The 14,692-nt window shown below is 46.1% G+C and overlaps 1 long non-coding RNA gene across 1 annotated transcript in view; it reads left to right on the top strand.

The window, feature by feature from the left end:
- The window catches only part of LOC129736597 (uncharacterized), a 32,989-nt gene that overhangs the window by 9,445 nt on the left and 8,852 nt on the right, over positions 1-14,692 (top strand). Inside the window, exon 4 of the long non-coding RNA XR_008733424.1 lies at positions 787-3,095. This is a non-coding gene — a long non-coding RNA (uncharacterized LOC129736597). The remainder of the gene's footprint in view (positions 1-786; positions 3,096-14,692) is intronic.

Here is a 14,692-nt window from a genome sequence, read left to right as displayed (position 1 = left end):
AGAGGGTGGGTAAGTGTAGACTGATGTTTCTGGTGGCTAAATACTGACAGTCCTAGAAACAGGTACAGTAGCAGTTGTCAGCAGTACTGCCACAGCTGAGCAGATACCGCATGAGATGCTGTCGAACTAATATATATCCCATCCTTGTTACTCCCATTTTTGTCTGGAGTCAGGACTCTCACCAGGTGCTAGAATCATCAGATATTTTTAATAGATGTAGCAAACCACATAAAATCATACGATTCTGGGAGCTGGAACTCAAAAACCAGTTCTTGTAAAACATAATCACTTCAGTTGTCAGTTTAGCAGTAACAGGTCACAGAAAAGAAGTGTCTGGGGCCTGTCTAACTCAGAGTAGCAGGACAGGGTTCCGGTAATGAATTTTCAATGATTTTTTTTTTAATTATTGCAAATCATTTTTACAAACATTTTCCTGGGAAGAGAGTCCGAAACTAGAGCCAAAAAGGTGGAAGGCCTAGATTTAGACAATGCCTCAAAAAAATATGTAAAAAATGGACTGCATGGTAACTATTTCTTACTATCAGGCTGAATAGTTCTTCAAAGTGCAGAACAGCATGCTGCTGAGCTCCTTCAACAACCATAGTGAATGCTGGTGGACTGCCGCCACTGGCCTTGCACACGTGTCCAACCTGTAAACTTCAAATTAATGGGTTCCAATGAACTTCATTCAAACATGACCGGTTTGTGCGGTTGAAAAACTGAAATAGCTTAGAATGGTGACATGAAACCCAGCTCTTCTCTTTCCTCTCCCCACTCGGCACCTAGGCACGCCCAGCAGTGCTGCTGGAGCAGCAGGCAGCAGAGTGGCAGAGATGCACAGCCAGCAGCGAGTGATCAGAAATACTTGTATGACTTGAGCGAGTTTTCATGTCCAACACCTTCAGACGTGGATGATTTCATCTTTGTTTTCCTCTCTAAATGTTGCAACTGACTTCTATTCTTTTTCCAGAGCAGAGCCACCTTCCCAGTTGCAGATGCTCTCGTTTTTTGGGGGAATGATTGAGCAATTATTAGTTATCACTGCTGCATAAATGCTCATCTCTGGATGTTCCATGCTGTACAAACATGAAGGCAGCGTGCATTTGTGCCAGTGGAGATGGTTTGGCTGCAGGCAGGCTTGGTGCCACCTGCTTTCCAGGAGAGATTTCCACTGCCCGTTGAACTGGAAGTGCTGGGGCTTGTGGTAACATGCTGTCTGTGTGCATGCCTTTCTTCTCGTGGCTCTTATGCTCAGCTGGGGAATTTAATTAGAAGTTAGCCATGGAAAAATCCATAATACTTACATATAGGTGATGTGGGCTGTGTGTAACTGGGGAATAATCTTAATTAAAACCTGAATGTAGGTTATTGTTCATCAGAAAGGAGTTGGTTGATTATTTCAAATACAAAAAAGAAAAAAAGCCCACACCCCAACTGAAACCCCCAACAACAAACCCCACAGAAGGTTTTGCAGCATTAACCCTGGGTAGTGCAGCAATGGATGCTGGAGGTTGTGGTGTGGTGGATGGTCTTGATCGAGGGCTGTGCTGGCGTTTGAAGCACGGGTTGTCAGTACCCTGTGCAGGGCGCAGAGCAAAGGTGGGCTTAGGGGGAGCATTGGACTAATACAGGCAAAGGATATTTTATGGCCTGCACTGATTTGCTGAATGTGGAATTTGAGATAAAATTGTCGCAGGTGGTAGAAACTCATCTGGAAGCCCGTTGTGACTGTGGTGTCTTGGCAAACCCCACCACATCTTGCTGCAATTGCTCTTATTAAAGCACCTAAGGGTTAAAGATGAATGGTTTCCCTTCCCCCAGTCAGTGAAGGTAATTACACCACCGTCTATTTAGTGGCAAAAGAATTTGCCATTGAGTAGATAGGGCCCGGCTTCACCAGAGCCCTTCAGCCGCCCAACAATATCACATTACCCTGACTGCATAAAGAGCGCGAGCGATTTCCGCTGGCGGGTCCATAATGGAGGTATCTCTTTACAAAGCCCCCACTTCAGGCCAGCTGAATGCCTCCGCCGAGCCTCAGAAATCCCGCAGCCCTAATCCCTTTAGCAACAAAGATCTGTTTCTTTGCTTAGCATGAAGTAGACCTCAGAGGCCGGTGTGTGCCTTGGCCTGTAGGCCAAAAGCCTCCTGTTTACAATTTCCCTATTCCTGTTTTTAATGTTGTTCTGAGAGCAGCCACAAAGGGCTGGTTTTGTCCAGCAGGAACAAGGGAGCTATTAGAGAGGGATGGAGGAAGGAAGGAAGGGAGATCCAAATGGAGCAGCCCAGGAGGGATTAACATACACAGCTGTTCCCTCAGGGGCTGGAGCTTTATGCTTTTTATAATTTCCCTCTCATTTACATTTTTTAATATCTGGTTTCCTTGTTTCCAGGCCCCCCCATCCATGTCTTCAGGACCATCTGCCCATTTTGGATTTTTTTTTTTTTTTTTTGCTTTTCAGGCAGGCGCTACAGCCCAGCGTGCTCAACAGCTCCAGGGTTAAATCTTACAATCCCTATCAACCAGTCTCCGGTGGTTTTTTTGTTCACTTTAAGCCTCCTCAGTTGCTCATTTTACAACATGATTCTCCATCCAGCCCCGTAGTCCCTCCCTGGCAGCGGGTTGGGAGGGCAATGCTAAGCATCCCTGTGCTGGGATGACCAAGGCTGAGGGTTTTCATCCCTGAATGCACATTGTTCTTGACTCTGCCAAGACCAGAGGAGAGAATAACCGAGATGTTTACAATATTGTTTCATAGACTGCTAAAAAGCATCTGTCTGTTTTGCAGAAGTGTGATGAAACGTGTATGAGTATGGGACGTGGCGCAGCTTGCTGTTGCTGGAACACTGTGGGGGATAAGGGGCAGTTGCTTTTTATTATGTGCACCACATCCCAGATTATGTCAGCTATTGACAAAGGAATTAACAGGACACGTATATCTCATTTTAATTCCCCTCTTCCAAGGTGGTGATCTCCCAGGTACCCTGGTTTGCAGAGGGCAGAGTTGGTGAGTGGAGCCAGCCAGGTCCGACTGGTGACACTGCTGGGATACACCTGCAAGCCAGACCCAAGGACATGCAGGGCATGAAGCTAGGTGAGATGCTGTACCAACCTGCTCTCCAGGTTTGCTTGGCTGTGGCTCTTCCTGTCTTGGAAGCTCTGGGCTTTTCCTATAGTTCTATACAGTCTATAAGTCCCTGTAAAGTTATGGAGCTACAGGAACCTGTGCCTGGCTGTACCTGTGCTAATTCACGTTAGTCATCTTAAATCTAGACGTTTTATTGAAAATAAATGAATTGTACAGCACTTAGGTTTTTTTCTTCTGTGCAAGAGGAGATGTCATATATCTGCCTCTCTACTTTTACAGCTCCATTTTGGTTATTTCCCATGCCGCAGCCTGTTTCTCATGTGGAGGTTACAACAGGTCCTTCCAGGTAATGACCTGTTTTTTTTCCCAATGCAGGATCGCTCCAAAGCTCATTAAGGCTGTTAAAAAGTACTTATTTTGGTCAAATGGACACTCTAACCAGAATTGTAACCTTGGCTGTAGCTAAATGCAGGAATAAATCAGAACTTGAGTTTTCCTGTAATATCTATGAATATTTCACTGTATCTTCCGCATACAGGATCCTATTGTACGTATTGAGGATGTCTACAGCTTTTATGTGGTTTTGTCTATGTTTCTCAGGATTTAGTATTGCAAGTTCCTTCTAGGGATGTATCAAAGGAAAAGCTGGATTTGAACTCCATTCAGAAAGTTTTTACATATTCAGAATTACTTGGTGCTTATACAAGCAATCTGCTTCTGTGGAATATGTTTAGTGTATCTCCTGGAGATGGGGTGTTTTGCCCCATTCAGCAGGAGCTTGGGCTGTGAACTGGACCTGAGCAGCGGAGCAGGGCTGCGGTTAACATCCTCCCGACTCACTCAGGGATGTCCAGCCTAAACCCTTCCTTCCTGCTCAAAGTGGAATTGTCATTAACTCGTAACTAGTTTTCAAGAACAACACTTTTTGTAGACTGTGGAGTTCTTCCAAGAATTTTTCAATTTTTACAAATGAAAGTAGAATCTCAACCAGATGCCAATTAAAATGCACTTACTTTATACCAGCTAGCCAAAGCATTGCACCACAAGCTCAGCAATGCAACCTTTAAAATAGCCTTTCTAGAACAAGCTGGGAATAACACCTTTTAAAAAGCCACAATTTCAGCTACTCTTATTACTTATAATATCCTTGATGGAGAGGAACTTAAAAATAATACTTAAGGAACTTAAGCTCCAACAGCCCCCAGTAGACTTAGTTTATGTGCAGTGCAGGTTTCCTTTGTGGGATTATAGACTCAGGACTGTGATCACAGTTGATGATAATGTACACTTTCAAAATCATTACTTGTGTAAGAATAAAATAAAAGGAGTGAAGCCTTTGCTTCACTTCTGTCATGCAAATGAATGAACCGGTGATTTAGCCATTTGTTTCTAAAAGGAGATATACATTTCCATGTTTTCTCCACATATTTATTAAACTAACAAGTATTATTTACATATATATGTAAAATGCATTTGGACAATATATTTCAAATTAATAGAATACTTTGAGTCATCAGTCTAAATGGTGCTTTGTAGGTGCATAAATATGTATTACTTTCTGGGATTTTTCTATTATTCCAAGCTGTGCTGAGCTACTATTTAATTAAAACTGCCACTTGGGATCCAATTTCTTTAGGGTTTTGTGTATGGAAATCTCAACCCTAATTTATCTATTTTCATTAATATTAAGCCTGTGGCACATGCACCTGTCTTGTAGGCTTTCCCATCTTCCGCTTGTAAAGCTGGCTTGAGGATGCAGAGCAGGATCATGGCCTTGTTGAAGTTAAGAGATCAAAACAGCATTAAATCCAATGGGCTTTAGTAAAACCAGCAACGATTTTGACTAACAGTGTCAGGACACTTTAGTCTTGATTGAGTGATATTTTTTCTGTCTGTGAATTTTCTGTTGTGTTGATTCCAGTAAGTGTGTTGGGCTATGGGTAAAAATTGTCCTGCCTCTTCAACTTCTTTTGGGTGGAAACAAGATAAGTTTTCCTTAAACCCTTTTATTTTTACTCATTTTCTATTCCTCATGTTACCAGGCATGTTGGTATTCAAATTTGTCACCTTATAAAGATGTGGTTCTGCTGAGACCCTCTGGTCCTCCCTACAGCAGCAGGGTGTTGAAGGATTTGAGCTGTGATCTCCAAGCAGCCGCAAACTCCCTGCTTTAGCCTAGTTCATTTCCATGCTAGATACAGGTTGCTCAGCTCTACATTTCCTCGAGGTAATACTTGACTTCCAAAAGCTCGTGTTTCTGACTAGTCTCTTTCTTCAGTTTATTTTTCCCTCTAAGAGGGGAGCAGCAAGGGGCTGTGCCCTGGGCAAGTGGCTGTGAGGACAGCAGCATCCCTTCCCCTGGGATGTGGTGGGGATGATGGTGATGGGAGCCACCCTGCCCACTCTGCTCCTTGCTCAACCCTCAGCTCCCAAGGCCGCTGCTGGCGTGTGATGCCAGCCGTGGTGACAGGGGTGGCAATTTCAGCAGGGCCGGATGGGGACCACCAATTTCATTCTCACAGATGATGGCTGCTGGCTCCTTGAGTGCATTGTTCTGCGCTGGAAGGAACACATTAGGGCATTGTCTGTGCTCCAGAAAATTTCCCGTCTGCTCTTAATGAGGTAGCCGGGTACAGAAAGTGCCTTTCTGCTCCTGCAGCAGTGAATCTCAACACCCACATGTAGGGCCAGTGTCCTGGGATGGGGTGTGGTTTGGGGTTGTTTTTTTTTTAGGGTTGACTTGGGAAGCTTGCCCTTACAAAATGAATGAATAAGGAAAAAAACTGCAGCTGTCTGGATAGCTAGAACACCTCCATGCTTTGGCCAGGGTTTGGAAAGTTGATGTGGAGACGAGATGTTGAGCAGTGTCTTCCTTTGTCCCTTTTAAAACTGCCTCTGAGCTTTGGGAAGCTATGGGCATTTGGGAAAAGATGCCAAAAGTGACTCCAGGATGAGCCTGTGCTAGTGCCTGGCCCCATGTCCTCCAAACACGATGTCCCTATGAGCTGGACCAGTCTCTCCTAGTAAGGGTGGGGGAATGGGAGTGCAGTGGCTGTGGGCACCAGAGCTGGAGAGGAGAGGCTTTGTTGGTTTGGTTTTTGGGGGGTTTTTTTTATTCTTTTTTTCCGAGTTTGCCAAGACAGCCTGGAGGATAAAACAGAGCAGGGAATCAAATAGAAAATCTGAATGTTTGGAGGGAAAGGTGGAGAATGGTGTGCAGGCGCCCTGGAAAATGATGGGGTGTTTTGTAGCCTGAGAGGGGGGTGACGAGGTCTGGGGCAATGCCAGGAGGATGGGAGGAGGCAGAGACTGTGGAAAGCTGGGGAAGAAGCCTTCTTTGCAGGAAGCCGAAATGTTATTACTAATGCTTGACTTCCTAGAAAAAAGATTGTCTATTTATATACTTCTGCTTCACAGAGCCGCAGTTCTCCATGCCTTTTCTCCCTGGTGTTTTCATTTTCGGTTTGCAGCAGGTGGTTAAGGCTACTGTGTGCTGTCAAGTAGGTAGTTCACAGGCTGCTGTGTGGACTTGCTTCTCTTGGGGAACAAGAAAAGGCAAGCCCTGGGCATGAAGGGTTTGTTCCTTGTGTCCCATTGCATCTGCTGGTGGAGGTGCTGTCCTCCTCCACAGCCACAGAAATGCTGCTGGTAGAGAGATTAAGATCCAGCAGCTTTGAATAAAAAGGGCAAAAGCATAACATTTCATTAAAAAAAATAAATATCTAGATATAATCCCTTATCACCCATCTGATGAAACCTTCCTGGGCCATCCCTAGGCTTCCTTAGCTGAAGTGCTGGTGGTGACAGGTTTTATGCTCCAGCAGCAAGGTGCAGAATCTCACTATTGCCTAATAAGCTTGGCTAATGGCTGATTTGCATTATTCTCTCCCTCCAGGGATGCGCAAAGAATGCAAGGGGCTTGGAACTTGCTGTTGTATGGGCAAGAGGTCTGGTTTCTGTGGAAGGCGATGCACACACATGTGCTGGAGCCATACTTTCAGTAAGTGAAGTGCTGTCGTGGCCCTCGCATCTCTACTTGCTCTTCCCTATGTGCTTCAGCAGTTCAGGCAGATTGTTTTTCACAGAAAATCCAGGTTATTTAATGTGATAGCAGTTAGAAATGCTTTTCCGTTGAAATTCGAAAATCTCCTCTAACGTATCTGACAGCAAGAAAATGAATTTTCTTTGTAGAATACTTATGCTTTTCCTGTATTCAGGTATCTTGAATTTAATATCTGATATACCCCTATAATGATAGAAACGGGAGTTTTATTCCATGAAAAGATGGGAGATGCCTCGCTTTGCTCACTTCCTGATTGTAATTGTTGCTTGTTCCAAGCCCTGCAAGACTTTGAAAAGTCAGCTTTCTTGAATGTAATGCAAATACATAATTAAGTTACTGCAAAAGTGCAAAGGCACTTAAAGCAGTCCGGCTCTGCTGCAGTTGGACTTGTGGTTGTCACAAAGGACAGACAGGACGAACAACTGCCAAACCACTAAAAGCACGTACCGTACATCTCAGTGTAGGCGGTGGGAAGGGTTTCTGTGTTGGGATTCTGGAAGACTGAATAATTCGCTCATGGTGAATGAATAAGTACAGCCCAATTTATAATCATGCCAGTTACATATTACTTTTTTGAAAATCATACAGCACCCTGGTTTTGAATGATAACAACAGCCATTCTTGAAATGATAAATACTTGGGGATGAGCTGCAAAGGTTTTATGGATGTGAATTTGGTTTGGTAATGGTTTTCAGGGTAGGTTCAGCCATAGTGGTATATGGCTTAACATAAATGATGTGTCAGCCCCAACAGATGTAATTAATGCTTCTATTTCATAGCAGTCTGCACTGTTCTGTGCTCTGGGATGGACCTGTGTTTCTGCAGTGGACTCAATCCAGCATTCTCAGTGCTGCCCCAACCCTCCCAAAGCTCATAGCATGGTGATGCTGCTGCCCTTACCACCAGTTACCTTGTCCCAGCAAAGATCAACTTCCTGTCTCCTATGATGATGGACTAATTACTCTGCCTCTCTGTTCTAGCAGTGGTAGCAGCAGGATGCTTTGCCAGCGGGTAGAGGAGGAGTAAACTTGGGCTGTAGGAGTGTGTTGTTGAGTATGTGAGTGCTGAGTTTAACAGGGGAAGGTAGTATCTGTTACTGGACCTGATGACAGAGCTGGCGAAACAGAGTAAGTTTCAATGGCCAGGCTTTCAGCAGGTCCCTGCTTTTGGTCTGGCTGGAAGTACAGAAGCACTCAGCCTCCCAGCCAAGGAATGGCACCCCCAGGCCCTTATCTCTTTGGAAAGTGCAGTAGTTGTATGTTTTTCTACGCAGCTTTGTAATTTTTCTAACACTTGTCAGATAGGGCTTTGGCACGCTCTAGTTTTCCTCCTGCTGCGGCTGAGCTTGCATGGGGAGAGCATGTGAATGTGCAGATGCCTCAGTAAGGTGTGAGCTGTGCCTCTGTCCCCTTGCCCTTGGGAGGTGGGGCTGCCATGACCGCTTGTCTTGGGGCAAGGACAGGTAGCCAGGGACCTCAGCCAGCCTTGTTCAGCTATGGATAAAAACAAGTGGCAGGCTCAGTATAGCGGTGTCATGGTCCACTCAGTGGAATTGTGATGGTTCGTAAACTATGATCTCTAAGCGCAAAAATCAAGGCGACCACGCCAAGGGGTTATGCTTCAATTAAACAGCACAATTTTATTGTTTGCCCGTAAAGCAGCTTGCGATAGGTAGAAAGACAGAAAGTGAAGGAAAGGTAAAGTAAAAAGAAAAGGGAAGAGATTATAGCTACCACCACTGGTCCAAGGCGTCCCTATGGTCCCAGGTCCAGGCAGCATCCTGCCGGTCCTTCCGATCGTCATGATCCTTGGTGGGGAAGATCTCCAAAGTTTGGTTGCTAAGAGGGCATCTTTTATGACAAGCAGCACACCTTGCTTCTCCTCTGGTCCATGGATTGTTGCCAGTCTCCGCCTTCTCGAGCCAGGTTATCACGCATGTCCAAAGAAGAGTGCCCGAGGTGTGGTCTGCCTCAGAGGCGGGTAGCTTCAGACCAGGTAGTGTATTTTTGTATTATAATGATGATATAATGAAGAAAGTTCACCTGAAGTTTATGTTTTCTGGTTCGTTGTTATGACCACGGCTGTGATCCATCTTCTGGACAGCTATTATGTGGCCTTATTGTAGTTGTTCCTTTCAATCCCAGGTGGCAGGGAACGGCATAGTACTCCTTGTACCGTGCAGTTCTCCTTCCCAGGGTGCAGTTGTTCCTTTCAGTCCCAGGTTGCAGGGAGCGGCATAGTACTCCTTGTACTGTGCAGTTCTCTTTTCCAGGGTCTTTGTGTCTTGGTGTCCATGAGGACCACATTCCATCTCCAGGTGTCTGTTGGCAACGTTGAGACAAAATTGTTCTCTTTAGACCAACTCTTACAAGCGGAGAACATTTCCAGTAGCAGAAGTGCCCAGCTGAGTGCAAGAATGTAGTTTTGAGGAAGAACCTTTGCCCCAGTTCTAATGTCCCATCCTGTCACCTGATGGGGTGAAGGGACAGTGGTGAATTTGTGGCATGCAAATACAGCCATCCCCTGGATGTACCGCCCAGAGCATGGATGGGGAAGGGGCTTGGCAGTTTGCACTTGAACATGCGTTTCATCTGGAAGTGTGGATTTTACTAGCGTGAGATCATTTCAGGTCCCTCAGAAGTGTAATTGGCCTTGCCCATGTATTGCTAATTGTTCTTGGTGATACAAATGAGTACCAGAAGCAGTGGTGTCTGGGGGCAGGAATCTGGGGAGCTGTGTCTAAGCTGGCATAATTACATCTCTTCCTGTGTGCAAAGATAGCTGAAGTCAGCAGGTATTGAGCGTAGGTGAATGCATTTCATGAGGAAGCCCATGTGCAGATCCACAGTGTTAAACAATTGTGGCTCACTAGGTTGTCCCTGAAAGGTTTTACTGTTCAGAAATAAGAAGTCAAAGAAACAGGTATTTTCTTACTTATCCATACTGCAGGCATTAGGGATTTCAGTGGGTATTTTCTTACTTATCCGTGTTATGAGCATCATTAGGGATTTCATTTTGCTTTGCATCAGACTTTGTATAGAAGTTTCTGCAAAATGTAAAAACTTGTAATTAAAGTAGCCTTAAACGTCTGCAAAATTTGGCAACAAATGAGAACTTCACCCTCCTTGCCTTTTAGCCTCCCTGTGCAGTTCTAGACAGGAGTGTCTTAAGGGGAGGGAGTCTGTGCAGAGGTAGGGGTGTGATCTGCCCTTCCACAGCTCCAGCCTCTGTGCATCCCGCTGGGAATCACTGGGTAGCTGCTTGCCCCTGTTATGCCTGAAGCTGAGAGTGCAGCTGAAGGAGAGCATTTCATCTTGTACCCCACATTCCCAAATAAGCCTCCAGAGCACCAAATCTTAAGAAAGACCAAAATAATTTCACTCTAAACTATGCCTCAACTTCCATCTAAACAGAGGAGTAATAATAGCACCCTGCTAGCTCCTGAGATGTGCTCAGGAAAACAGGGATAAAAGCATCTGTGAGGATGAAGTATCATTACTTGGCCACTGCTGCTGTCCTCCTCCCCTGCCTGGGCTATGTCAGCTGCTCATCAGTTTAAAGGCTGCAAATAACCTCCAGAGCTTCTCCAAGCAGAAACAAGAAAATGCTTTGCTAGAAACAATAGCTCTTCATGCACTTTTTTCTGCTTTTGTGATATTCACGTGTGAGCCAAGGCCTGTGATTTGGCAGAAATTTTGCCTGGAGATCTGTGGAATTTAATGTGGAAATGCTCAGGAAGCTTTGCATAAGCCCCATTATTTTTTTTTCTGTTGTACAAACAGCCATGGAGCTGAAGCTCTCGGATTCCCGGCTGCTACCGTGCCCCAGCCTCACACAGTGTTTGCTCCAGCATCTCTTTTCCCTTCTCATTTAGCGCTGGGCCTGCTTGCTGTCCTCCTCTGCAGTTTCCTCTCCCCTCACCTTGCAAAGCAGTGGCTGGGTACCTTTGCAGGGAGAGACAGAGCTCTCCTGGGGATGGCATCAGGGAGAGACAGCATTAGCACATCAGTGGACAATTAATGGTGATAAAGGTTTTACTTGCCTTTATTCCAAGCCGTTTGTGGGGTTGTGTGGTTCACAGGCTTCCGTACACATTAGGGAGACAAACAAGACATCTTGTTTCTTCAGTTAGTTTTCTTTTCCCTTTCTTCCTATTTTTCTCTGAAATTTAGGGTAATCTGGGTGTTCTTCAAGCTGTCCAGACCTATCTCCAGACAGACACCAGAAACCCTCATCTCCCTCCCTCTACATGCTTCTACACCTGCTGAGGATGCAGATGCCTGATCTGGGGGCAATTACCCAACAAGAGAGAATGACTTGGCTTTCTTTTGTTCTGTTTTTCTTTTTTGTAATAAGTGAAGCCAAGCCAATACCCAGCTGGACAATTCTCCCCTTCCTTGAGCCTCAGAGAGGTTTGGATCCACAGATTGCTGGGTGCTGAGCCCAGTTTCAAATGTGGGGCAGGTCAAAACTGCAGCTCCCTATCTCCCCATCACAGTTTTGGCCTCTTTTCATTTTTTGCTCTGTGCGAGGGATCAAGGGTGATGGCTGCTTGGTGCAGAGACAGAAAGAATTGGACTAACACTCGTAAGCATGGTGTTTTTTCCTGGTGTGATCATAGAGTTCATCCAGTCTGCTGACTGAATAATGTACTGTTCACTGGAATAAAATGAGGGTATAGAATTACTTTTTTGTCTTATTATTTTCCCTCTTTTCTTTTTTCTGCCCCCCCCCCCCCCTTTTTTTTTTTTCCTGGAGAGGACATGCTTTTACCTCTCCCCACTTTTCATTTTCTGGCAATACTGAACTAGCTCATGCACGGGCAGGCTCATGGTAGTAGGAGCCCAAGGAATAAGGAACAGGGACTTTGTGCTTCAGGCCAGGAGCCGGTGGCCATGGGGACGGCAGTGGCTCCTAGGTGACTATGGAGTGCATGTTAGCCTTGGTGATATGCTGAGCTGCTCAAGCAAATTGTCTTGAAATAGGCTTCATATGCAATGCAGAAGAACCCAAGCAAAACATAGAACCCAGCCAAACCCAAATTTATGCTTGTGATTACTGAAGCCTGTGAGATCAATTTTGTGTTTACTTAAAACTGATTTCAAAGAGGTTGGTTTTATTTTTTTCTTTTCATTCTCATTCTTGATCCTTGGGTTGGGGGCTGGTCGTGGCAGTGATGATGGCTCAGCACTGCAACAGCTGGGACTGAGAGCATCCTGCTGTCCTGCCTGAAACAGTCGATGGCCCCAGAGATGGGCAAGGCAGCAGGAGCAGGCAGAGGGGCAGGTGCTGTACTGGGCAGTGTGCCCTGACAGCCAACTACTGTGGTCGCTGCCCACTCCTGCAGCCGAGCTGGCAGCAGGCTGTGCCCCCTGGGAGATGGAATGACAGCAGGCAAAACTGCATGGTCCTTCTGGAAAAAGTAATGATGCTTTGGAATCACTGACCTTACATGAGGTCACCAGCCAAGGAGCTTCTCGTGTGAAACAACCAGTGCTTAGTTTGGACCCAGGACTAAGTTTTGGGGGAAAAACAGAGCTCACTGACCTTAAGTCAGACTGTGGGACCTCAGCACTGCGAGATTGTTTCAGTGCTTGTGTTCTGTCCTTATCCCTCCCTGTGACAGTGAGAGGAAAACATCTCTAGTTTACTACATTGAAGCATCTGTCCCGTGACCACGCTGAACCTCTGTGGTGGGTCATGGATGAACTTTTCTCCAAAGTCCTGGACTCGGATGCTAAATGCTGGCTCACGCGTGCTCTGAACTGTCCTAAAAGGCACGCAGAACAACAGTGGAGCACAGTTATACCCTGCAGAATAGGATCTGTGGTCACCGCTCTGTTGGCACATCCCAGCAATCACCCAGGGCATCCAGAGTGATTCTCTTAATTTCATGAAAATGTGGAAAAGTAGATAGGAGCAGATAAGCAGAGCTTTTTTTTTTTCCTTCATTTCTAACTTTTGAAAAGACTGAAGATAGCAAGTGTTAAAAGCACCAGTTAAGTAAAAAAAACCCCAAAAAACAGGTGGGGTGGGAGTGGGTTTGAAGCCAACAAACAAAAAACTCCAAACCCCATAAAGCCTCTGCAGAGCTGGCAGAAGCCAGAACACAATAATAGCAGCAATGGCTGATTCAATCTTCCATGTCATTCCACGTATGTTGGGTTTACCCCAGCAGGATGGGAAAGCCTAGAAAGTTGCATAGCAACATATTTCAGGACAAAACGTATAGAAAATAAACACATGGGGTAAATAAATGCCGGCAGGAAGCAATGGCTGCCCAGGACAGAAACCAGAGGTGATGCTGGTCACAGCGCCCCTGGCTCCCTACCATCAGCAGTGCTGCATGGGACCCAGCCTGACCAGGGCAGGGAAGCGTCCACCTGTTTTATTTTTTCAGGAATTCCTGGCAGCGAGCTGTGTGGCCCCCATTTCAGCAGATAATTGCCTGCAGCCTTCGGCATTTTAACTGGCCTAATCCCTGCAGGGCTGGAGCCAGCAGCTTTATTGCTGGCCAGAACCCATCATACCTTTTAGCAGCAATGTGGTGAGCATGCGCCGATACCAGGCCCAGATGGAGTTGTTCCCTATGCAGATTCCTTCCTCTGGATCCCTCCCTTTCTTCTTCCTTTTTTCTTCCTTTTGACACTTACTTATTTATAGATTTGTCAGAGGTAAAGGGTTGCATCCTGGTGGCGGTTTGTGTTGGCCCTGTAGATAAATGCAGCTTTGCCTGGGGCTGCCGGATGTGTGGAAATGGCACCAGTGAGACAGCAAGAGTTTCTAAACAAGCTTAATTAAATCTGAGCAACACTCTTCTGTGAGCTGCTGGATCCCTCCTGTCCCTGAAAAGCACTGCAAGAAAACTCCATTTCTTGTTGAGCTGGCCTCATTCAAGCAGGACTGCATTGGGTGCTTGTGCCATGGGCTGGGACAAGGATGGTGCCCAGCAATAGTACTTGTGGAGCAGCAGACCCCTGTCTGTGAGGCAGAGGGACTCTGGGCTGGGGGTTTGGCGCTGGCAGCTTGGGGAAAGAAAACTGAATTTGTGCTTGTGAATGGAAATGGCTTTGGGTGATGATCCTGGAGCGGACAAGGTGGGCAGTGCTGCTGTTGTCACATTGCTTGTCTGTGCAGAACCTCACTGCTGCTGGCAAAGTTATTGTGTGCTGCCTAGTTGCTTTTGGTTGACGTTCAGGCACTGAAGTGGGGCGGAAGCAACACTCCCAGCTAGCTTTTAACTCTTTTGCGGGGTTGTAATTTCTAGGTTGATTGCAGAGGAAGGTGAGCTGGGCAGCAGGGCCGGAGCTGTGGGGTGTGGGAGCCTGTGGCAGGCAGCGCTGGACACCGGGGCCCTCAGGAGTGGGGAAGTGAGCCATGAGAAAAAGTATTTTACTGATTTAAAAAGAAAAAGAGAGGATTAAAACCTGTAGTTCAGTGTTGAAGGACAGGAGAAGGAGAGGAGGAGGGTTCAGAGTAGCGGGATGGAGCAGCCCCTGGCAGGGCAAGCAGGATGATCCATGAAGCTGTGGTGAGCATA

This window comes from Falco cherrug, chromosome 8, assembly GCF_023634085.1.
Source record: "Falco cherrug isolate bFalChe1 chromosome 8, bFalChe1.pri, whole genome shotgun sequence".
In the NCBI taxonomy this organism is placed as follows: Eukaryota; Metazoa; Chordata; class Aves; order Falconiformes; family Falconidae; genus Falco; species Falco cherrug.
Note: the sequence above shows the minus strand (reverse complement) of the source record. Positions and strands in the feature narration are given on the sequence as shown.